General features: G+C 48.0%; 1 long non-coding RNA gene across 1 annotated transcript; it reads right to left on the bottom strand.

Annotated features, from left to right (window-relative positions):
- Nucleotides 1-790: 790 nt before the first annotated feature.
- On the bottom strand, nucleotides 791-25688 carry LOC146036530 (uncharacterized). The gene is made up of 3 exons (XR_014460831.1): nucleotides 25197-25688; nucleotides 23951-24045; nucleotides 791-1028 (listed from the first exon to the last, which is right to left on the bottom strand). It is a non-coding gene; the product is annotated as an uncharacterized LOC146036530 (long non-coding RNA).
- Nucleotides 25689-26481: the final 793 nt, after the last annotated feature.

Genomic DNA, 26481 nt, shown 5'->3' with positions numbered 1-26481 from the left:
TATGAGGTGAAGTGCCGCCAGTGACCACTAGGGGCCACTTCACAAACCAAATGACTTTGTGCTTAAAGATGTCAACAGAAAATGAAAGCAAATTTTGCTGGGACACTGATCTGCTTCAAAATGACTGGATATGGAGAGTGGGAGCTGTGAAGACAGAGATTGGAGGTAGGAGCAAATAGGGACTGGGGGTGGGGTGGAGAATTCATGGGCTAAAAACTGTCACTGCTCAAAGTGAAAGTAAAAACTGTCACAGATTTTGAAAGGGGGGGGGATGTAACAAGTGCAGAGAGAGTTAGGCAGCCAGTATTTACCCTGCACAGAAATAAAATAACTCCCTCAAATCTAACTCCTATTACATCAGCCCCACCTGCAGCGCAGCTTTTGAAAAAGATTTTGCTTTTGCAATCAACCCTGAATCAGGCCCTATGGACGCAGCTCCCATTCCTGCGGGTTCCTGATTTCCGTGTGGAAGTAAAACATGGCTGCCACTGGGTGTAGCCTGATAATGTCCCGAGAAGCTAAACATGCAGACGCAGCGCTTCCTGCTCACACTGACGGTGCTGGTTATGACATTGCACAATTATCCCCTCCACCTCCGTCTGGGTGATGCTGGGCCTATCTGTTCTCCAGCACATGCATTTAATATCTCATTGCGAGTGAGCAGATGCACCCGCGGCTCCGGGTCAGCTGCCTGACAGTCCTCCTGGCGCCGCTCATCCTCCCCTGCAAGGCTAGTAACAAATGACTGCTCAATACCGACCCGACCAGGGAACATTACATTACCGTTTATTTATAAGCAATCTAAAAGCACTCAACATTTTGTTAAGCCATCCTCTGTCACAATGAGAAATGCGGAATGTCTGCAAACTCTGCTTTCTTGGGCTTTTCATGTTTTAATGCATGTTTTTTCATTTCCTTTTTCTTTAATTTGCCGTTCGTCTTGTCTAAAGGCTACTTAGCGACCTCAAGTTGCCTCTGCTACCTGCCGATGTACAAATGTGGTGCAGACCGGCATCTCCTGATGGTGCCTTTAAGTGAGAGGAGGGACAAATGCACAAAATAATCAACGGTTACAGATGTTTGTTGCATCTTTTATATTCAAGATTATTTAAAAAAAATACACAGACCCTTATTCTAATTGAGTCGGATGGCTCCGAATGCGGACGGACGGCCGATGGTTGTGTTTGCGCATGTGCAGCTGCGTTTCTGCGCATGTGCGAACGCCTCACACGTCCGAACACGGCGTGAGATCCGTGCAGAAAATGATTGTACGGAACCATCCGAGCAGGGGGTGGAGAGGGGCGTGAAGGGCTGATTTTGCTCATTACCATATGCGTATGCCCCGCGTTTCATGGGCGTTCCCATGAAAACGCTGTGTGTACGTATGGTAATCCGGCCGTGACGCACGTGTGGGGGGCGGAAATATGACATAGCCGGATGCCAGCTGCCCGCCCATATCCCTGCTTTTGCACGGAGAAATGCCCGAGTGGTCTGGGGCACTCGGTGCTGTCTGACCACTCAGTCCAGCATTCGATGGTCGGTGACCATCGGAGGATGGGGGAGGTTCCCACAGATGTTCACATGAAAAATCCACTCACGGTCCGTTCGGTCGGCGTCTTACCACATTCGGACGGTGTGAGCGATCCGTAAGGAAGACGGGGCTAAGAACACTCGGTTCCTGTCCGAAAATACGCATCCGTCCGAGTCAACTAGAATAATGGCCAAAATGACATAAGTAGCCTACAAAGATCAGCTTGGTGTGCGACACTTGTAAAGATCCTAGCGGCTGATGTATGACCTTGTGTTTGCACAATGATTAACGCTGAACTTAACTTAAACCTGAAATAACGACTCAGAGACTTAGGTTTGGCAGAAAGTGTTAGCTGTAATTTATTGAACAACTTTAGCTTAATTTATTGGTTAATAGTATTAATTAATGGTGGCCAAGAAAGAACGGCTATTATTTAAGCTCCATCCATAACTTTCCTACCTAAACAACCAATATCCTAACAACAAGCGGTGTCCGCTCAGCCTTCTAGATTGACTGCCCACCTGTCCGGGTGGTGTCGCTGTCCTCAACCGGGTGCTCCAGTGAAGGCCAAAAGTCAACGAAGTTCACCGTAAACAACTATATACAATGAATCAACCTTTAAAAAATGCCCTAAATTGATTAACCTGCCGTTCTTTCAGCCAACGCCACTGTTATTCAGCTTCACATCCAAGCAGATGTCTTGGAAGGAGGATGAGACAGTGGTCACACCTGAACTGAGCAAGTACAAATCCACAGAGACTATGGGGGGTTATTCTGGGTCACTCGCAAAGGCACAATCACTTTCTAATGGACAAAACCATGTGCACTGCAGGTGGGGCTGATGTAACATGTGCAGAGAGAGTTAGATTTGGGTGGGGTTTGTACTTCAAAACTGATATCTATATTGCAGTGTAAAAATAAAGCAGCCAGTATTTACCCTGCACAGAAACATTAAAACCAAATCTAACTCTCTCTGCACATGTTACATCAGCCCCACCTGCAGTGCATATGGTTTTGTCATTATAGAGAGTGATTGTGCCTTTGCGAGTGAACCAGAATAACACCGTATTGGAACTGGACAAGTGACGAGAAGTACCGGGTAACAGGATTGTTCTGTTTGGGTCAGGGCAAACTATATTAGGCACAAAGGGTTCCATTGCTATGGGGCCCAGAGGCTTTGGGGGCCTGGACCCAGGTTAAAAAGTTGCACATCAATTTCCCAGATTTGTGCACTAAGCAGTTGGGTCTGATCCATTACCCACCCTGAATTGTACGACTACATTTTTAGCGAGAGGTAGGTTCAGTGGGTATAATAATGGTAATGAGCAATGTAATGTGGCACAGTATAAACTGGAGAGCACTGAAATGTATCATAATCTAATCTACTCACTGTATATATATATATATAGAGGGCACTATAATGTTGCATAATAGGAACTGGGGCACTGTAATGTGACACAATATAAAAATATACAATAAACTGCATATAGTGTCGCATAATATGAACTGGGGCACTGTAACATGGCATAATCTGATCTTGAGGGCACTTTAATACGGCACAGTATGAACAGGCAGCACTGTAATGTGGGTTTCTAAGGGGCCCCAAATTTCTGTTTACACCCCTTCAACCAGAAAGAGTTACACATTATCCCGTTATCCCACCAGGGAGTTCTTTCTCAAAGCAGTGCATCCCTTAGACGTGGGGGAATCTTACTGTGCAATGTACAGGGATGACAGGCTTGGTGACGATCACGTCTGTAATCCTTGAGAGTCGTCATCTGTCACTTTGTGCTTTGCTCAGTTTGCAGCATGTTGCAGCAGCATCTAGCACCCTGTGTAACCACTGAATGTTCTGATCTCTGTACACTCGTATCCCAGGAAATAAGGTACATACATATATATATATCATTTTCTCTCATCTCAGCCAGCTGCTGCCTGGGAGAGGAAAATGATCGGGTCTCATGCATTAGCCATATCGTGTTCTGTACAGAATAAGATTGCGGAGAGGAGAAGAGATAGCATAGACAAGGAGCCCGTCCTGCGGAACATCGTGTCGCTACATCAAGGTGGTTAATGCATCTCATCACTATCCTGCAGACTGGAGCCTCTTCTGGAACATCTTCCATCTTTTATACACTTCTGCTTCAAAGGGTTTATTTTCACCGTGCTTCTTCCGCAATCAGGATGATTGGGTGATGCCTAGCAGAGCATGAGGGTTTTCAGGGTAGCCCAACTGTCCCGATTTTCGTGGGTCCGTCTCGTTTTTTTGGGGGTTGGTTCTACCCTGGGCAGGTTGTGTCCCGTCGTGGGTGGAGCCCCCCTCCACCCACCATGGGACAAAACCTGCCCCGGCTGTCTATTCACTGCAGAGAGGAGATGAGATCATGGCCAGCAGCTCTCACAGTGTGGGGGCGTGGCCTAATGGGAGCCCTGCAGGCATAGGCCCTACCCCCTGACTGGGAGACCACGCCCCAATGGCGCACACCTGTGTCCCTCCTCCACTGCCATCAATGTTGGGAGGTATAAGTAGCCATCAGGAATTCTGGGACTCCAGTTCCGGGGCCCCTTTCTGCCACATCTGTGTCCACTGTTCCATTTGATCTTATGCTAATGAAAGTATCTACCCATGTATGCCAATTATACATCCGGTTTCAGGTGAAAGGGAGCGTTTCTGGCATCACCCGCTGTTTTTCTTGCCCTTAGACGTAAGCACCAGTGCTGGGACTTACTGTCACTCCAGGCTGGGTGCAAAACATCTGTCAGAAGCAGATGTTCCACATACATTGAAGAGTTATCAAATTGGCATATGTGCTGTTTACAGATAGATGCGGGATCCATTCTGCATTTGTACTTGCCGTCCCATAAGAACAGTGGCATAACTAGAGGCTTGGGAACCCCCTGGAAGGTGGGCTACCTATTTGATTTTTGTAAACCCCTAGGTCTACACGTGCAGCTGCAGCTGTGTAGATATCAACCAAACCAAACAGGGAACCGACTGACAAGAAGAGAGCCGTGCATAATGATGGTCAGAGGCACGCCCAGGGGACAGACACTCCAACGGGCAGCTAAGGGGTTACCCACCAGAACTACAACCAAGGACAGAGGAGTCTCCTCAGGTAAGCACCAGACAGCGAGGCCAGCAGGCAACAACCTCATCGTGGTTGCGGCAGATCAGGATCCAGGAGTACAGAAATCCAGTCCATGTCTTCCGGTATATCCAGATCTCAAAGCTCAAACTGCAGAGCTCAGTGAGCCCCCTTTGCCATGTAGGCCCTTGCACCTTTACCAGTCTAGCCACCCTGTAGTTATGCCACCGGCTAAGAATCAGCTCTAAAATTCAAGTTCGCTCATCTGGGATCCCAGACCGAATAAGTGAAATCAAAAATGGAAGACCTGGAAAAGGCCTGTGAAGAGCTGGAGGCAGATGTGGCTGCTATCCAGGTGAATATAAGATGCACCGAGCACCTGATCTTGACCCGCATGCCGACACTTATGTCTTGTGCAGTCGTTGCGTCTGCGGCGTTATGTTACTGCTCCGGTGCATGGCCTCTTCCTATATAAGTTATTACAGTCTGAGTTTGCAGACAGTTCAGTTCAGAGGTACGCCTGCATCTTGGGTCAGTATTACAAAAATATAATTTGGGCCCCCATCCTCCACCCCAATTCAAGGGTGACAGAGAGAGGCAGGGGGTGACAAGGAGAGGCAGAGGGTGACGGGGAGAGACATGGGGTGGCAGAGGGTGACAGGGAGAGACATGGGGTGACAGGGAGAGACATGGGGTGGAAGAGGGTGACAGGGAGAGGCAGAGGGTGACAGGGAGAGGCAATGGGTGACAGGGACAGAAATGGGTGACAGGGAGAGACATGGGGTGGCAGAGAGTGACATGAAAAGAAGAGGGTGACAGGGAGAAGAGTGGGTGACAGGGAAAGGCATTGAGTGGCAGAGGGTGACAGGGAGAGGCAGAGGGTGACATGGAGAGGCAGAGTGTGACAGGGAGAGGTAGGTGGAGTCAGAGTGTGACAGGGAAAAAAATTGGGTGACAAGAAGGTGGCACCGGGGCCCTTTAGTCTTCAGGGGCCTCGGTGCACTGCACCATGCTGCACCAATGGAAGCTCCGCCTCTGGTACACACCGTGGTATGCATACGCCGTGTGACTGTCTAGGGACTTCTGCACACATGGACTAACTCATACCGCGTAAGAAGCTTATTTGCAGCACCTGACTGCATGCTGTCATCATCCACAAAAAGACAATTTAAGATGTCTGTAGTAAAGTGTATTATAATTCCTAATACAATTAAAGTAAGATAGAAGACGTGCTAAGTAACATTCGGGAGACTTCCTTATAGGAACTGAAACATAATTATATTTAAGGAAATCAAAATTTTAGATAGTGTCACAGAGATTTATAGCTTCGTGTTCTTCCACTAATTGCTTATATGAGCGATATACTTACTGCATGGCGGAGATTCTGCTGCTGCTGTGGAACATTAATACAGAACCGGCGTTTGCTTAGTACCTGTCATCTGCCCAAGCAAGACATTTCTCATTTCGTCCGAAGACTAAATGGTAAATTACTAAAAGTTCTAAATATAGGAGGTGAGGTTGCCTATAGCAACCAATCAGATTATATCTATCATTTCTCTATTGCATCCTTGAAAATGATAGAGCCTGATTGGTTGCTATGGGAAACATCATGTCTTATTAGAAACTTTAGTAAATTTACCACTAAATGCCTAATTCATGTATGTACGCTTATTGGAGACTGCCCCGCTGTCTTTCCTGCAGGTGGCAGCTAGGGGGAGACAGAAATCACTGCTGCTCTGCGCCTGGACCCTCTGCAAAAGGTCACGTCGCTCCACCCCCACCCGGTCCCGAATTTCATTCGCCCACCATATTTTCAGTGCGGGACTGGGAGTTGGGGGCTGCTCAGCTGCTCCGCGAGTGCTGGGAAGCCCCGAAAGTGACAAAAATGAGGGTCTCGGCCCCCCTCAACTCTCACTGCCAAAGACCATGCCCTCCTCACATGTAGCTCGGGTTGGCTGCACCTTTGGGGAAAGAATTGGGAAGTATGCATAAACCATTGGGTTTGCATACAAATCCATATCAGCCATATTGTTAAGGTGATGAACTTTTTTACCATGAAGAGGATGACACAAATAAACTGAAGAAGAAAAATATTGTAAATAAAAGAAACCAGAAGCAAAACTAAATAGACTAGCAGGGTGGGCAGTGGCGGAACTAGCGCCTCGTAGGCCCAGGTGCGGCAACGTTATTAAGGGCAATAAAGGAGGACACTTTTCGAGGGAGGACAGAACTTAAAGGAGAACTGGTGGTCACCTTAATATTGTAACAAACTCACATCTACATACATGAGGAAATAGTTTGATTTGCTGGCAAAGTTTTACTTTACCCTTTGTGCGCTCTTTTCCTGATAGAGGAAGTTTTTTTCTCCTTAGTCTACTGTAAGTTGTTGTTTGTGCGAGCACGATGTTACAGACACTGTTAATAATAGACAAAAGCAAATCTGTTTATTTTCCTGCAATCAGCGTAATAAAATGCTGGGGATGTGAGGTTAGATCCTCTCACAGCTTGCATCTGATTAGTCCGGAGTTATGATGAATAAGCTCAGAAAAGGCTTCGATGTGCAGCTCGTAAAGATGCTCCACCTCTGATACAGCCCCTATGGTATGCTTACTCCTTTTGGCAAACATTTGATAGATTTTAGATCTTTTATAACAAATGGTAATCTCACAGGGGGCTGATGTGATGTACTCCTACGTGCCCCACTCCCTATACCTCTCTGCCTGTCCTATCCCTCCTAAGTAACATTTGAGGATTAGGCAGCAGGACTCCCGTGCATAGCAAAAAAGTGGTCTGGCCTTTAAAATGGCTTTGCGGCAATGCCACAATCGCAAGCAATGCACCCCTTTTCATCATGCGCGTGCACACAGCAACTATTCACCACTGAGACCAGAGAGTGACAGGGGAGTCTTTAAACTGCCTTCCCCCACCACACTGCTGCTCGCAGGTGGGACGCGGAACATTCACAAAAAAATCGTGACAGTTGGGAGGTATGTTGTCTCACTTCCTGTACCTCTCTGCCTGCCCCACTTCCTGTACTAACCTCTCTGCCTGCCCTACTTCCTGTACCTCTCTGCCTGCCCCACTTCCTGTACTAGCCTCTCTGCCTTCCCTACTTCCTGTACTAGCCTCTCTGCCTGCCCCACTTCCTGTACTAACCTCTCTGCCTGCCCCACTTCCTGTAATTCTCTGCCTGCCCCACTTCCTGTACCTCTCTGCCTGACACACACATTAAACCACACAAAAGCAGGTAATCGAGAGTTATTTGACCTTCAAACTGTATTGTATAATACTCCCATGTCATATGAACTGAACAAAATGTCCAGTAACCTTCTACATGTGTTCTCATTCTGTGTCTCTCTTGCAAAGATAATTAACAGTGTATTGTCATTAATAATACCACAACCGCCACATCAGCGCTTTGTAACACACCTGTGTAATGAGAGAGATGGTTCCCACAACCACAGCTAATTATCACACATACACAGCCTGCTGCTGGAGAATACTTATTTCAGCTATTTTAAGCAGCACAGTTGATGCTCACTGAGGATATGATGAAGAATTCTGCTACAGGCTTTTGTCTAATAATTACCTACATTCCCTAATTCTCCAGAGGCCGACTGGGATTTATCTAGTGCCAGCATCAATGAATATTTAACAAGTCCAGAAAAACTACTCGGAATTGATGATACTGAAATCTGAGCCCAGGCGCTTCTATTAATCTGGGCGGTTATATGCGGCTCATTTCATGTTTTTTTTCTGTCAGGAATTGTCCGGTCAGGAATTGTGCACGCGGCAGATTGGGTAGTTGCTGGGTGGCAGACAACACACTGCACAGTCACTGTACCTGGCCCAGTATTCAGCATGAACCGCTAATTTGAGAAAATGCAAATTGAGCTATTATCATCCGACAGCGTTCACATTGCGCATACCAGAAAGCACATTGCCAATGAAAATGCAAATTCTTAGCAATCGCCGTTTGATTTCTGGGTGGAAATATGACGTTTTCTGAGTGTTTTTGAAAAAAATACAGGGATGCCCAGGGGCGGGGGGGCAGCTTGGAGTCCCCCAAGTCTGAAGAGAATAGATGCTGACTGTCAGCCGCCGCCGTCCCAGAGCGCCTCTGCGTGATGTCACGTCCGGGACGGGCGGCGGAGATGGAGCGCCGGGGGAGCGCCGGGGGAGCGTCGGGGGCGTTGCCTAGCAACGCCCCGAGCTTCCGGCTCCGTGGTTCCGGCTGCTGGACGTCGGGGCGTTGCTGGGCAACGCTCTCGAGTCTCCCAGCAGCGTGCGGCGTCAGCGCAGCTGACGTCAGCACAATCACAGGCGGCAGATTCAAATAAATAGCTGGCGTCTGCTGGGAACAGACGCCGGTTATAGCTTTGGTCATACCTTAGTGTGCCTTGGTGTTCCTGGTTCCAGAAGTACTCTACAGTACTGTGCCTTCCCGTTCTGTGTCGTGCCTCATCCTGTTCCTCGTGCCGTGTCCCGTTTGCCTGTGTCCGGCTACAGATAAGTGTCATCAGAGGACCTGGTTGCCAGTGCTTTCTAGCTCCATATTCCACCTGGTTAGAAGCATTGCTGCCAGTTATATCTTTGATCTTTATATTCCATCTTCGGCATTGTTGCCCTCAGTTGTTGTGATATTATCCCATCTTTGTAGCATTGTTGCTCCCTTGTTCACCATTTACATTTATTACCATCTTCACGTATTGTTACGTTTAGTACACGCCAGGCGTCCGGGGTCCCCCTGCCTTCTGTAGGTGTAGTTAGCTTTGCCCTTGCACTCTCCTGGCCTCGGCAGCAGGTGTTGTCCACCCTTAAGACCTGCCTGTAGCGGAGCGGAGCGGGCCTAACTCGCTCCCCAGCCGAGACGGGCCCAGGTGAAGCCTAGCTCTGCACACAGCTGCCGACTCCTGTCTGAGGCAACGGAGTTAGGGTCCGGCAGGGGTCCCCTTCGCATAACATTATAACCGGCCAGATAAAAATTGTAACACAACCATATTACCTTTACAGTGGTTGTGTATTTCTTGGTTTAGCATGGATCCCAATGCGGGGGTTCCGGCCCAGGTTTTTGCTGAACAGTTACACCACCTCACTCAGCAGTTGCAGGATCTTACTCTCAGAGTTGAGTCTCAGGAGGAGGTTCGTAGAGCAGCTCCTGCAACAGGTATGGCTGTTAAAGAACCCAAAATGAGCCTTCCTGATCGGTTCACTGGGGATAGACATCAGTTCTTTAATTTTAAGGAGAGCTGTAAATTATATTTTCGGTTACGGCCCCTGTCCTCCGGGTCTGAAATACAGAGAGTGGGGTTGGTTATTTCCCTCCTCCAGGGGGATCCACAGACGTGGGCATTTGGGCTGAAGTCAGACAGTCCGGCTCTCCGGTCCGTGGAGTCTTTTTTCCAGGCAATGGGGATTTTGTATGATGACCCAGATAAGGCAGCCGCAGCAGAAGCTCACCTTAGATCTCTCAAACAGGGTCGCCAGGTGGCAGAGGCCTATTGCTCTGAATTCCGGCGATACGCTAATGATTCAGGGTGGAATGATCCAGCTTTACGCTCCCAATTTAGGGTTGGGCTGTCTGACCAAATAAAAGACTCCTTGGTGCAGTATCCCACACCAATGTCCTTGGACGATCTCATGCAGCTGGTTATCAGGGTGGATCGCCGGCTCCGTGAGAGACGCTCGGAGCGAGGGGCAGGATTGGTGCCATTGCCCAGTGTCCCCGAGGATTCTGCTGTTGACCTTGGGGAACCTATGCAGTTGGGCGCAGCTCGCTTATCTCCGCAGGAGAAGGCAAGACGGCGTGCTCAGGGCCTCTGTTTATACTGCGGGATCCGGGGACACTTGGTAAATGCTTGTCCTGAGCGCCCGGGAAACGCCAAGGCCTGAGGATGCGGGGAGACATCCTATCAGGCCTACCTCTTATATCTCCCAGTAATTTTTTATTAATCCCCATATGTATTTGTTCTGAAATTCATAGGTGGGATGGCCAGGCATTTATTGATTGTGGGGCTGCGGGTAATTTTCTGGACTCCCAGTTAGCCAAAGAACTGGGGATTTCCCTCATACCAGTATCTCCAGAGATTTCGGTGTATGGCTTAGATGGCAACCGTTTGCCCAATGGAGTTATTACACAGCGCACCGTTCCCCTACAGGTCCAGGTTGGGGTTACCCATTCCGAGCTCTTATCCTTTTTTATTTTTCATAGTCCTGTTACACCCGTAGTGCTGGGATTACCTTGGCTTAAACTACACAACCCACATTTTGATTGGCAGTCAGGGGAACTTGTAAGTTGGGGTGAGCAATGTTCTCATAATTGTCTAGCCCTGCCAGTCCGCATGGTGACTCCCTCAGTTTCTGGGTTACCTGAACCTTATTTGTCATTTTCCGATGTGTTTTCCAAAAAAGAAGCAGACGTCTTGCCCCCTCATAGACCATATGATTGTGCCATTAATCTCATTCCTGAGGCCAAACTTCCCAAGGGGCGACTATACTCCTTATCCCTTCCTGAGGAGAAGGCGATGGAGGAGTATATTGAGGAAAACCTTAAGAAAGGGTTCATTAGGCCCTCAAAATCACCCGTCGGAGCCGGGTTTTTTTTCGTGGGGAAAAAGGACGGCTCCCTTCGCCCGTGCATTGATTTTAGACAGCTCAATGCCATTACAGTAAAAAATTCGTATCCTCTTCCACTCATATCTGTACTCTTTGATCAGCTTCGTAAGGCATCCATTTTTTCTAAAATTGATTTGAGAGGGGCGTACAATTTAATCCGCATTAAAGCCGGTGATGAGTGGAAAACTGCGTTTAATACGCATTCGGGACATTATGAGTATTTGGTTATGCCCTTTGGTCTCGCTAATGCACCTGCAGTGTTCCAGGATTTTATTAATGACGTCTTGAGGGAGTTTCTGGGGGTTTTTGTCGTAGTATATCTGGATGATATTTTGATCTTCTCCCCATCACTGGAGCAGCACCGCTTGCATGTATGCGCAGTTCTAAAAAAATTGAGGGAGAACAATTTGTATGCCAAGTTGGAGAAATGCGAGTTCGAGGTGGAGAGCATTTCTTTCCTGGGTTACATTATTTCCCCTCGGGGTTTTCAAATGGACCCAGTAAAGCTTCAGGCCATTAAGGATTGGGTTCAACCATCTAACCTTAAATCCACTCAGAGGTTCTTGGGCTTTGCTAACTATTATAGAAGATTTATTCCATTCTTCTCTGATATTGTAGCCCCCATTGTTGCATTAACCAAAAAGGACGCCAATCCTTCAGTCTGGTCCGATGCCGCTGTTAACGCCTTTATTAAGTTGAAGGCAGCCTTTCTTTCCGCCGGGGTTTTGAGGCATCCCAATCCTGAATTACCCTTTGTCATGGAAGTTGATGCCTCAGAAGTAGGGATTGGGGCAGTCCTCTCACAGGTGGATAGGCAGGATGGGTTCTTACATCCTTGTGCTTTTTTTTCTCGGAAATTTTCCTCAGCGGAATGTAATTATGATGTCGGCAATCGGGAGCTTCTCGCCATTAAAGCAGCCTTAGAGGAATGGCGACATTGGCTGGAGGGGGCTAGGTTCCAGGTTACCATCATAACGGATCATAAAAATCTGGCATATCTCCAATCAGCCAAGAGAGTCAATGCTAGGCAGGCTAGGTGGACATTATTTTTTGCCCGATTTAATTTCATTATTACTTATAGGCCAGGGTCAAAAAATGTCGTTGCCGATGCTCTTTCAAGAAGTTTTTCCGCTGTCCAAGAACCGCATTTACAACCAGAGTCTATTATTCCTGCCTCTTGTATTATTGCTGGGGTTACTCATAGCCTTATGGATCAAGTCATGTTGGCACAAGCTTCGGCTCCGAAGGCCGTGCCAGAAGGTAGACTCTTTGGCCCTTATTCTGATCTGTGCGGAAATTCCCGCATTCTTACGGAGCGGTCCGCACGCCACGGTGTTTTTCCGCATGCGGCCATCGTCCGTAGAAACGCCCACGTGTCCTCCGCATTCGGACGGACTCACTCTTTAAGAACAGGGCGTGTTTACGGACGACATACAAATCATGCGTGTGCGGGAGAAACACTCCGATTCGGCACGGTATTACAGAGTATTACAGAGTATGCTCGGGAATACCGCATCCGAACGGGAGCCAAGCGGTGCTACCGCACGTAAGCGGAGGATTTCCGCCAAACAACCCACTATGAAGTATCTTCTGCAATACATCACATGACCCACTTATTCAATTACCTACCCTCATAAAAAACAGCTTATTTGTAATTGGAATCAATTAGATTCCAATATATCCTTACAAGCATGCCTAACACATGCATAGCACACATTAACCCTTACAGCAATGTAAGTGCAATGGTTTCTATTACACCCTGTGTCAAACATTATAAACATTCTACACATATACTATTTAAAGTGCTAATAAAACCAACAACTGTGAACTTGCATAAAGAATTTATTAAAATATCTATTTAACATAATGTAAAAAAAAAAAAAAGGAAACATTAAATGAGCAGGTCTTTTAGGTCCTGCAAGTCGGCTTGAAGGAGCCGGAGATGGTGCTCTGCTCGCAGGAGGGCCCCACGCACCCCCTCATCTGCCGGTGTGGTGTCATCTGTGGGCATGTCAAAGGGGCAAAAATTAGTCATGTTATTCATGCATACATTTCACATACTACGACATAAATTGCACAAATGCTAGGTGACATGTGTGTATATATATATATATATAGAGATATATATCTATCTATGTAGAGAGATAGAGACACACATAGATAAATATATATGACACATACATATATACATACATGCAAACTTATTTACTACATACTGTCTATTTTGCCCTCGACCCTTAACTCTGCAGAAGACATAACAGTCATATTGTTTCTTCTCAGTCACAACCCACCCATGACTAACCAATGTCAAGCAGGTCATGGCCTACGTCAATAACAACTTGTCACAATCTGCTCAATCTAAGTTCAGTGATGGTTGGTGGCATGGGAGTTATGCAAATGTCAGGAATGCACAATACACATCCTCTAAATCATAATTCTGTCTAAACCAACCTACAATTCTGTGAGTGACAAAAATAAATCAGAACTACAGGGGGGGTTTAGGTAGAGGAGGCTCCGGGGACACTGCCAACTTGTGACGCCATTCCAAGGTAGGCCGGCCCATACTCCATTTCGAGCATACATCCTACAGTTTATAAATAACATTCACCAACAATATCGATGCCACTATTTGATGGGTCATAATCTACGCTTGCAGCAGGTGATTTTAATCCACAAATGATCCACTCATCCCTTTACTCCTGGATCCTGTTTAACTACAACGGTTATGTGGCAGTCCAAATGGACCTCCAACCCATCCCACAAACCTGTGTAATTGAGAGGTGTCCTGGATGAAAGTGATGCCTTGGACTCCCCATCTAACCCGTACCTGTATCTGTAGCTACCCACTTTGGGGTCTATATGATTAGTATGTGCCCAAAATTTTTAATCAACAGTGCTACATAACATATACCAGTACAACTACTTCATGAATGATGCATTATGTAAACATACCGATCTGCGGCGAGTCCGGTGCCTGGCACGCCTCCTCCCCCTCGGAACTTGATGTGTCCGGGGCAACCGTGGCCTCCTCAGCCCCCTCCTCCGCCATCTCCTCGACCACAACAACCTCCTCCTCCAACTCCTCCTCCACCTCCTCCTCCAACTCCTCCACCTCCTCCTCCAACTCCTCCACCTCCTCCTCCAACTCCTCCACCTCCTCCTCCAACTCCTCCTCCACCTCCTCCTCCACCACCACCAGCACCTCCTCCTCCACCTCCTCCTCCGCCACCAACACCTCCTCCTCCGCCACAAACTCCTCTTCCACCTCCTCCTCCTCCACCTCCTCACGCACCACCTCCTCCTCCACCATTTGCTCCTCCTCCACTTCCTCCTCTTCCACCCTTGCCGCCACCTCCTCCTGGGGGTCTTGGGCCTCGTCCTGGGCCAGGCCTGCCTCCGCCTGTTCACGGGCCTGTCGGGCTCGGGCTCGTGCTGTGTGGTAGAAAAAAACATCATGGTCAATGTCGGCTCATTGGGGCACATTTATTCATCCATAACAAGACATACATGGAAGGGTGATAATGATGGCAAACGATGCAGGAAAGTAGCTCCTTACTGTTAATGGACTCCAAATTGTGACATTTAAATTATTATGTGATTGTTAGTCATTTGGTCACACATTACAACCCAGGCATTTATCAATGTGTAACACATATTAGATTGGGCACATTGTATGCATCAGAATCCTCAATGCTATGGCATGACATATAAAAGGCACATGACTGCATGTTAACCAGGAAGAAGCACACATAAGAGTCTATGGACTTTTAAACCCATGGACACCCACTTATCATGAGACACATTTTATTGCTTATATATGCTATGTTGTAAGTGCGAAATTTCATAGCTAAAATACTCACATTCAGCAATTTCGCCCCTTATTTGTGTGAGCAGCTGGGGCTGGCGCCTGCGGAGGTCCGACCACCGCCTCTCCAGCTGCCCGAGGGACCTCCGCACCCGAGTGCGGGCGTAAATTCGGCGCCCTGCCGCTCTGTACGCCCTCCGCTTATGGCGGTTTGTTATGAAGGGCCCCGCACGGCCCAGCCTTGTCTCCATGACGGAGACAAGAACCTTGAGCTCCTCATGCGTGAAGGGTTCTGCCCTTCGTGTCTCCGCCATGTTGACAATGGCATCTATCAACCAATCAGGTGGTGGCATTGGTTGATCACAGTTATTTGTGATAATAACTTTATTGTTCATTTTTACATTAACAGCGTCTCTGCGCCAACACAAATGGTGAAAAATTCGCATGCCTTCAAAACCGTAGTGTTGATGTATGCCAATGAACAAATCTGATATATATAAAACACAGTGTGTATGCCCTTAGCAAATCCAATAAGGCCGCGCTCCGCCAAGCAACGCGTGCTATAGCTTAGCAAGGCATAGCTGTAGTTAGCATTACTTACTCTATGCATATATGTGTATGCGTACATTTATGTGTAAAAGACACATACACACACTTGCAGGTATCCTGAAACCAGCATTATACACCAGCCCTGCCTGCCTGCCTGCCTGCCTGCCTGCATGCTCCTTGAAATGTTGAAACATGTGAATAAATTCCAACATCATATATAGATATATATCTATATATGCAAACAAATCATACATCAACACAGGAAATAATCCCCAACACATGATAGAATAAATCAATGTACTCACCAGTCATCAGGGATAGTATCAACTACAATAATGAAGATATAACAAACACATAAGATCCCTTGTCCAAGGTATAATAATTAGCACCTATATTGAACTTCCCCCCAAACTAAGCACATATGATAAATATCTCCTATTTCTTTGCCATTAGGAGGGCAGGCTGGCTAATTTTCGTGTTGTAACACTGACAACTAACACACTGTACTTATTTGAAGGGGTGATTTGTACAATAATTGGTGTGTTCTGTCAACTCAATAACATGTACCTGAAGTATCTTTGCGCCACAGAGTCCCGCAGCTGGTATCCCCTCCGGCATTCAGGGGCGCGGGATGGGCGCATGGGCGGATCTTGCGGCTCAGATGGTACCTCCCACTCATCAAAGGGTATCTCACGCCGCACAGCAATGTTGTGGAAAAATATACACAGGCCCACGATCCTCGACACCATTTCAGGCGCATATTGTAAGTCACCACCAGTGCGGTGGAGCACTCTAAATCGACCTTTTAAAAGCCCAATTGAGCGCTCCACCACTTGCCTGGTGGCAACATGCGCCCGATTGAATGCCTCCTGTGGGCCCGGTGCTGGGTAGCTGTACGGCGTAAGTAGCCAGGGCGTACATGGGTAACCGGAGTCACCCAGAACCCACGCATCACGGCCTTCCAGCTCTTGGAGTCTATGCCATATCCCGGTTTGTCGGATGACATGAGAGTCATGGGCACTTCCGGGAAACTTCGAGTTGAAGGCGAGAATCTCCATGGATGGGCCACATACCACCATCACGTTCAGTGAGTGGAACAATTTGCGGTTCCTATATATCTTCTCACTTCGAGATGGAGGCACAAATGGTACATGGGTGCCATCCACAGCCCCTATCACATTAGGGAAGCCAGCAATTTGATGGAAGGCCTGCTGGCTTCTGCGCAGGGTCTCGGTGGCAAATGTCATGGCCATGAAGTGCCCCTTGCGCCTGAACATGGCCGACGTCACACGCCTCAGGATTCGGCAGAAGGCCGGCTGAGATATTCCAGCAAGTACTGCCACTACTTGTTGGAATGATCCTGAGGCGCAGAAATGCAACACCGCCAGCAGCTGTGTGTGAGGCGGAATTGCTGTCGTGATCCCGTGTAGAGGTTCCAGATCGCTCTGAATTAAGGTGAGCAGATCCAGAATGACATGTGGCGGTAACCGGTACCTAGTAAGTACCTCATCATCGGGCATAGCAAACAGAGTCACCCGTGTGCGATAGATTCTAGCACGTCCTGGCCTCCTTGGCCGACGAGTGGGGAGAGCCGCAAGTGCCCTTAGCCTCCTCTCCATGTAGCGCATAATAGCTTCTGCAACCTATAAAGAAATGAACATAAATACTGATGCACCTATGCACATAATGGCCATATCCCACTACAAATAGATTTGTAGCCTTCAATACGTACAATAGATGGCCGCCCCATGAAATCCCGCAGATCCATTTGACTCTCTAATGATGACACAATAATATGAACTCAATACACACCGTCCAAAACACACAGATAAAGGTGTCAGCATTTTTTGCCGACATCATGTACTATGACACATTTCATCTATTGCTGGGACATGTTGTCCTGCAATAGATGAACCCACACAGGTTTAAGCCCTGTGAGTGAAATAGTGAACATTTGACATGTTGCAATAATAATACACCACTTTGCTGGCCCAACAATCTGTAGTCAGTGAGGCAATAGTGCATACATTCATACACTTACATTGTTAATGGATATCATATCTACAAGGAGCATGGAAGAGCTTACCTTAGACCCTGACAAGTCCAGATCTGAAGACAAATGATTCTAGCAGGAAGACATTATTTATAGGGCTCTCACATGTGTGGTCTATAACAGTAGAGATGAGTATTGCATGACTTGTGGCCTGGATTCTCTAAGGGAATGGGCTACTTTTAGCTTGCACTAAAACGCCACAATACCACAGTAGTCATGAATGAAATGTCATGTCATGCTAGCAAATAGCATGTGTATTGAGCAATAGTCACAGGTGTATCAGAAGATTCTATGCAATGTTAGCATTGGTGACCAGTATTTCATGTCGAACTTTCGCCAGGTTTTACACAATGGAATTTCCGCCACCGTATGCGGCGCGAAAAACCAGCGACGTACGCTCACGCACGGAACGCAGCTGCCGCTGATGTCCGCCAAACAGATTACACAAACAGTATATAAAGGTGTATTAGAAGGTGACAATGTTGTTGCTAACATGTCTGGATCCCAACCAGAGGTGGACCCAGTGCTGCAGCAACTATTTGACCAGATGGACTCCAGCACCACCTATGTGCCACTGCACATGCGGACAGTGGGTAATGAGGAGGCTGCTGGCCCTTCTCCAGCAGGGGAACCTGCACCTGACCATTCTACAGCAGGGCAACCTACACCTGGCCCTTCTGCAGCAGGCCAACCTGCAGCTGGCTCATATCCACCATCAGCAGAATTGTTTGGAACACAACAGGGGACTTCACAAGGTAGTACCATGGCCAGCACTTCAAGTGCAGCGACTGGTGCCAGGGGGCGTGGCCAGGGACGTGGCAAGGGGCGAGCCAGTGCAACAGCGGAACCACCCAAAAAAAATAAGGCATATGAAGCACAGGAGCTGGCCATCCTGGTTCCCCGAGCACGTGATTGGATAGAGTGTCCATCCGAGAGGCTGACACACACACGCAGATGGAAGATTTGGGAACAGATAACGGCAGAGATTAATGAAGTAGCGCCACAAGTTCGGGAGACGGACCATGTGAAGAAGAGGCAAGTTGTTTTGTGATACATGTGGCCAGTAATAGCCAAGTAATGATTGAATTGATGCTTAGATGCATTTAGCAAATGGCCCGTGAGGTTGTTACGATACACATACATTATTGCCATGTAATTTCATTGTGAGTTAGAGTACGGTGATTGTGAATGTGTATTGTAACGGTTGATATCATAGTTGCATGTAATATTATATATGGGACAATAATCACATGTTGTAATATGTAGCACAGAGCAATGGCTGCAACAGCTAACATTGGGAGTGACATGTATTAATATGTCAACTTACATTGCAGGTGGCAGGACTTCAAAACCAACCTGAAGAGGAAGCTGACCAAGCGGTGGGACCACAGCCAGACATCTGGGGCCGGCCCCATGCCATCAGGGCTAGAGCTCACCCCCCTGGAGGTGATGGCCGAGAGCTGCATATCAGTTGAGGAGATCCGGGGGGTGAGCACTATGGATAGCGAGGCCCCAGCTGAAGTGTTTGCGTCTTTTCTGGAAGGTAAATATTGGTCATGCCATAAACTTGTGCAAGTAATTATCGTAGAATGTCTCCTAATTGTGTTTATCTTTGCCCACAGACACCCCACCGCTTGGTGACGACTCTGTTCAGGAGGTGGAGGAGTCCGTGCCACCTGGCCCCAGAGGTAGGCCTGTGCAGCAGCAGGCATCGGGCCAAGCCGATTTGGCCGCCTTGGCCGAGGTGCTTGGGGACATCAACCAGCAGGGAGACTTGGCATCAGAACGGGTGCGTAGGACCGAGGAGATCCTGGCGAGCTTGGTCAGCACCCAGCAGTCCATGGCTGCGAGCATGCAGGCCATGGCTGCAAGTGCTCAGGTGCTGGCCGAGCAAGCCACCCGCCAAAATGATCTCCTCCTCCACCATAATGAGCTTATGGTGGAGCTGGTTACCAGCAACAGGGTCCTAATGGCATCCGTTTCTGGTGCATTACCAGCGGCAACACTCCCTGCTGGCAGGAGGGGTAGACCAGCCAACCCCTCCACATCATCTGCTCCACCTGCCCCAGCATCTGGCCGTCCCCGAAGAGCTGCTGCACAGGCCAAGGAGCCTACCAAGGCCAAACGTGGTCGGAAATGAACTTGTGGCTGCATTAATCTCTGCCGTTATGTGTTCCCAAATCTTCCATTGTGCTGTGTGTGTCAGCTTCTTGTGTCCAATCACGTGCTGAGGGGAACCAGCTGAGGCCTTGCTTCATATGTCCTTTGTGGTTCCCCTGTTGCCCTCTTTTGCCTGGCATTACTGTCAGCTGTACTTGAAGTGATGGCCATGGTACTATCTTGTGAAGTCCCCGGTTGTGTTCCAAATGATTCTGCTGATGGTGCATATGAGCCAGCTGCAGGTTGGCCTGCTGCAGAAGGGCCAGGTGTAGGGTGCCCTGCTGTTGAATGGTCAGGTGCAGCTTGCCCTGCTGTAGAAGGGCCAGCAGCCTCATCATTTCCCACTGGCTGCATGTGCAGTGGCACATAGGAGGTGCTGGAGTCCATCTGTGTGCAATTATATTTGTTTTGTATTATTATTTATTTTGCGGCATTCCTGCCATGTTGTTTATTGTTTGTATGTATTATTTTATGGTCATTGCATCACACTGCCATTGACTGTGACATGAATATAAATAAATGTGTTTACTTTACCCAAAATGTGTGGTTTCATGAGTACATGTCAAATACACATGTGTATTGCTAGTATTAATATTCTGTCATGTCCATTGTTAGCAGTTTGAAAGTGTCTGACAAGTACAGCATATGTGGGTGTTTAGTACGGGTTCCTTGAAGCAGCAATGGTTTCAATTAAAGCACTGACAAGCGTCCTATTAGTGAGTAATGAGTAAAGGAGTAGATTCTATTGGGTTCAGGTGTTAATGGTTGTAGTCATTAGGCGTACGTTCGCCTACCGCATGAACGAGTGGTGTCCGCAAAGCAATAGTACACTTGTGGACACCGCACATTTCTGCCCTTTTTTCATCGCGTGCATTCGGAGTGGTTTCCGAATGTACGCCCCCCAACATAAGTGTACTCCCCCGTGTCCGCCCATGTTTCCGCCCCGTTTTGCCCACTTTGAAACTACGCCCATGTGTCATTCCGCATGACGCCCATAATACGCCCCTATTTCCCGACTGATAGCGGTGAACAGTTTTGGACGGGATTTGGCCGAACTGGTACCGAGTCAAGGCGTGGCACATGCGCGTAGCGTTCTCCACGCATGCGCAGACGTCATAAAGACGCGATCCGTAAGTACGCGGTAAAGTCCGCATCAATCAGAATAAGGGCCTTTGTACCTTTTGAGCTCCGCAAAAAAATTTTTTTGGAGTTTCATCAATGTAAATCAGCGGGTCATCCCGGCAGTGATAAAACGTTATCTTTGTTATCAAGAGCTGTCTGGTGGTCCACCATGAGGAAGGATGTCAAGGTATGGGTATCTGCCTGCGACGTTTGTGCCAGGAATAAGACTCCCCGTTCTTCGCCCATTGGTCAGTTGGTTCCCTTGTCAATATCCCGGAGGCCATGGTCACACATTTCCATGGATTTTATAACTGATTTACCATTATCCAGGGGTTGTGATTCCATCTGGGTGGTGGTAGACCGATTCAGTAAGATGGCACATTTTGTCCCCTTGACTGGTTTACCTTCCGCGGAAAGGTTGGCCTCTTTGTTTTTATGCCACATTTTTCGCTTGCATGGTCTTCCTACTGATATCGTCTCAGATAGGGGCGTTCAATTTGTGGCCAAGTTTTGGAGGTCTATTTGTTCTGCGTTACAGATTAAGCTCAGTCCATCTTCGGCCTATCATCCACAATCTAATGGGCAGACGGAACGTGTGAATCAGACACTCGAGCAGTTCCTGCGGTGTTACGTATCAAAGTCCCAACAGGATTGGGTGGAAAATCTGCCATTCGCAGAGTTTGCCTACAACAATGGCTGGCATTCTGCCACCAAAATGTCTCCATTTTTGTGTAACTATGGTTTCCACCCTCGGGCCAATTCGTTTGATCCTGTTCCCGCCAGAACAGGTAATTCGAGGTGGGTGACCAGTAGGAGAAGTATCTGGGCTATGGTCCGTAGGGCTCTCCTCTCTGCGACCACGGCCGCAAAGCGCTTCTCCGACCGTCACAGGAGACCTTGTTCGTTTAAAGTCGGAGACTGGGTGTGGCTATCCACCAGGAATATTAATATCCATCAGGCATCCAAGAAGTTGGGTCCTCGCTTTATCGGTCCCTACAGGATCATTAGGAGGATCAATCCTGTGGCCTTTCGACTCCAGATTCCACGCTCTTTGAAGGTCAATCCCACGTTCCATGCCTCATTGCTTAAACCTGCCCATCGGCCACGTGCTTACAGGCCGGCCCCAGTAATTCGTCAAGGCATCAAGGAGTTTGTGATCGATAGTATTCTTGATTCGAGAATCACTCGCGGGCGTTTGTTCTTTCTAGTCCATTGGAAGGGCTATGGACCTGAGGAAAGGTCCTGGGTCCCGGACAAGGACCTTCACGCTCCATCTTTAAAAGAATTATTTCATAAGCAAAATCCGTTGAAGCCAGGATTTGGAGGTCGGTTGACCTCTCCTCAAGGGGGGGTACTGTCAGCCGCCGCCGTCCCAGAGCGCCTCTGCGTGATGTCACGTCCGGGACGGGCGGCGGAGATGGAGCGCCGGGGGAGCGTCGGGGGCGTTGCCTAGCAACGCCCCGAGCTTCCGGCTCCGTGGTTCCGGCTGCTGGACGTCGGGGCGTTGCTGGGCAACGCTCTCGAGTCTCCCAGCAGCGTGCGGCGTCAGCTCAGCTGACGTCAGCACAATCACAGGCGGCAGATTCAAATAAATAGCTGGCGTCTGCTGGGAACAGACGCCGGTTATAGCTTTGGTCATACCTTAGTGTGCCTTGGTGTTCCTGGTTCCAGAAGTACTCTACAGTACTGTGCCTTCCCGTTCTGTGTCGTGCCTCGTCCTGTTCCTCGTGCCGTGTCCCGTTTGCCTGTGTCCGGCTACAGATAAGTGTCATCAGAGGACCTGGTTGCCAGTGCTTTCTAGCTCCATATTCCACCTGGTTAGAAGCATTGCTGCCAGTTATATCTTTGATCTTTATATTCCATCTTCAGCATTGTTGCCCTCAGTTGTTGTGATATTATCCCATCTTTGTAGCATTGTTGCTCCCTTGTTCACCATTTACATTTATTACCATCTTCACGTATTGTTACGTTTAGTACACGCCAGGCGTCCGGGGTCCCCCTGCCTTCTGTAGGTGTAGTTAGCTTTGCCCTTGCACTCTCCTGGTCTCGGCAGCAGGTGTTGTCCACCCTTAAGACCTGCCTGTAGCGGAGCGGAGCGGGCCTAACTCGCTCCCCAGCCGAGACGGGCCCAGGTGAAGCCTAGCTCTGCACACAGCTGCCGACTCCTGTCTGAGGCAACGGAGTTAGGGTCCGGCAGGGGTCCCCTTCGCATAACACTGACCGCATGCGCACAGTGTCTATTCAGCCACGCAGAGCGGCGTAGAACAGGGGCGCGTCCTTACGATGTGTCATGCAATGAGGCCACGCCCCATTTTCATAGGCCACGCCCCGTGGGTGTGTCCTGAGTCAGCAGGACCAAAAGATGGGATTATTCTATCCTTCTGTGCGGCAGGTTTTTGCTGGCAGTCCCCTGTGTTTTCTCTGATTAGCAATGTATACTGAATTAAGCCCTGTGGGGGTTATTCAGTGAGGATCACAAACTCAAAAGTGCACCATTGTATTTTTTTTTTACTTTAAAACACCTTTTTGGACAGAACCACGCTCCGATCTAACTGATCTGTGCATGGTTCTATCAAATTCACCTGCCAGAACCAGGTCTGTTTTTTTTTGTGATTTTTGGTAATGTTTAGGGTGAGATTTGAAAAATTGCTCCCTATTACATTTGTGATTTTGATGTTTTTAATGAGAAAACATCTGGATGGGATTTTTGAAGTGTGATTTTTGTCGCCCATTTAATGGAACGAGCAATATATTTATTAGGGTCTATTGAGATTTATCATGAAGTATGAGATATACAGAACGTACTAGACGTACGAGAAGAAAAAATGAAATAAAAATAATTCCTTCCCTAAATTCTGCTTGGAGATTTTTGTACCCTTTGTATATAATTGATGTAGCAGGAGGGTATCTTCCGATAATATACAAGAAACAGTTAAAAGACCAAACCGCTCACACTTCTGAATCTATAACATCAAATATCTCAGAGGGACATTTGTTCCGCTGTTGCATTCTCTGTACACCAGACTTACCATTAAAAGGAAATTCCTGGGCAGCCGTCTGCAGAATAGAGAGATGGAACTCATTATGCCGGATGGATTGGGCCATTGGCTTCCATGTTATACTTCTGGAATGTAAGAATAAAAGACACGATAAAAAAGGTAAAATTGTGTAAGGCCTCCTGCTGTGTACATCTTTATTTCCCCCATTCAGCCAAGCAGGGAACATAAACCGTCCTGGTTAACTAGACGTTCTGTTACTGTGACAACTGAACAATGGTGGAGGGCTAGCTCGGCCCTGCAGAAATACGACTCAGCAATCAGTGTACAGCTCAAGCTTCCGCGTATATATATATCTGTCAGTGCGTATCCCAATGTAGTACGCTGTTCTGCCAGCTTTAATCACATTTATATGTATATAATAAAATCAAGCGCCAATAAAAAAAAATGATTTATTCACCATGGCGCCTCCTAACGAGCTTTATTTAAAAAAAAAAAATAACAAAGCTTCCACACACTGCTCCCCCCATCATACTCCCCCTAAACAAATAGCTTAAAAACCACAGGGTCTGATTCAGGATTGCTCTGTGCGATCCAGAGACCATCAAATGAATTCTCTCCCCTTCAAACCCTGTGTTCTCATACATATCACCCTTGCATGCTAGAGAAGAGATGCGGGCAGCAGGGGAGGGGGGTTCGGTGGGTAGGCGGGCGGAGCTGGCCTGTTCGGTGGGCTGCAAGTATGCGCAGCGTAGCATACAGGTCTGAATCAGAGTGACAGCAGAGAAAGTAAGAGGGTAAGAGAAAGAGGGGACAGAAAAAGGAGTAGGGTGTTACATCAGAGAGGGAAATAGAGGAGGAAGGAGTGGGAGATAGGGAAGAGAAAGTTGGCATAAGAGGGGGAGAGACAAGTGGAGGAAAAGAGAAGGGAGTGGTGAGAAGTATAGGTTTTTTGCAGGACAGAAGCCTAGATTAGCATCGATTCCTCTATGTAAAAATGACACTTATTTGTTTCCCCATTTAAGCGCCGTCCGCCGGGACAAAGTTGCTGTGCGCGGTAATTTTGTTGTTTGGTGACATTCCGCTAGTAATATAGAAGTCCTCAGCTTGACAGACTCTTAAAATGAGGACTGGGAATTGGATCCTCCTGTGTAAACTCTGGTTTTGAAAGATAATCTCAGCAGTGCTGCTAAGCTTCCCTTTAAAACACGCTTTATAAAAACAGGATATAGCTTACTGAACTTTATTACCCATCCCGGCGCATTTCTGTGTGATTTACCGCCGATATCTCTGGATTTTTCCTGTCATAGAGCCGGCAGCTATAGAAACAGGCAATTCGCAGTCTTCTCATAAATCCGTCCTGGTAAATAGCCGTTTGGAATATGGTAAAAACATTTGCCGGTGTCATTTGCAGGCCTGGGAGATGGTCACATAACGGGAGATTGTGTAGGTTTCCTAACTAGCTGGAAATGCCGTATTTTATAGATATCACTGTACACAGTTCCCATGTCTAATAGAGGAAGATCTAACGAACCCTGAAGGGCTGCAGTAAATCACATACAGTATTAGAAACATAGATGTTTTAGAGAAAGCTGAAAGAGAGAGAGACACGAAGGAAGCAGCAGCACTCCACAAAGAGTCAGGTGACCACATGCGCCTGCCTGGGCCGTGGCTTGATTCTTTCGCCTTCCACCTCATAACGCTGACACCACCGGAATATGGTGATCCATGCGAGACACTGCTCTCCGTACACCGCCATCATCCTGCGATACATTTGTGAAGCAGGCTCGCCTTCGCGCATGAAACTGGATAACCGTGCTTTGCGCTGATCCATAGGAATCCATCATGCATCCAACTGCGCAAAACAACTTTCCAGGAATGACGAAGCCGTTCACTACACATGCGCAACTGGGAAACTGCCACGCCATCTATCGGCAAACACATTAACCGGCTGCGATGAGATACAACGCCACTACAGCAAGTCTCCTTTATAGACACACACATTTTCCAAAGTCCAAAGCAGATTAATGAAACAGAAGTGGAAAGTCATCCGCTGAGACAGAAATGGGGGGGGGGGAATATTTTATAAATGTATCTGTCACGACCGCAGGTGGTCAGCGGTACTTACCGGTCCGGATGTGGGGTCTCCGCTCCCTCCGTGTTGGTACCGGCCGGGGGAATGCTGCTGTTCCGTCCCGACGGTTGCGTCTGTCTCCTCCTGCCTAGCTGCTGCCGGCGTCCATTCCCGGGCGCAATATTGGCGGTGTCCTGTGTCCTATGGGGCACCACCATCTTCCTGTAGCCATCCAATGGCTTTCACTGGACCTCTCTGCTCCTCCAATCAGGAACATGCCCTGGGGATTTAATCCCTCACCTGAGACCCAGCCAACGCCAGTGCTTGGCTATCTCATCCCTAGGAGGTGTCCTGCGTCCTGCGCTCCTGAGCTTCCCTGTGTTAACCTTCACCTGTTCCTGTGTGATTCTGTAACACCCCATAACTGTGGAATAATAGGTGCTGTGCATTCCAGTTAACCAGGGGTTAATATACCCCAGCACTAGGCACA

This window comes from Crinia signifera, chromosome 9 (genome assembly GCF_055691185.1).
Source record: "Crinia signifera chromosome 9, ASM5569118v1, whole genome shotgun sequence".
Classification (NCBI taxonomy): domain Eukaryota; kingdom Metazoa; phylum Chordata; class Amphibia; order Anura; family Myobatrachidae; genus Crinia; species Crinia signifera.
Note: the sequence above shows the minus strand (reverse complement) of the source record. Positions and strands in the feature narration are given on the sequence as shown.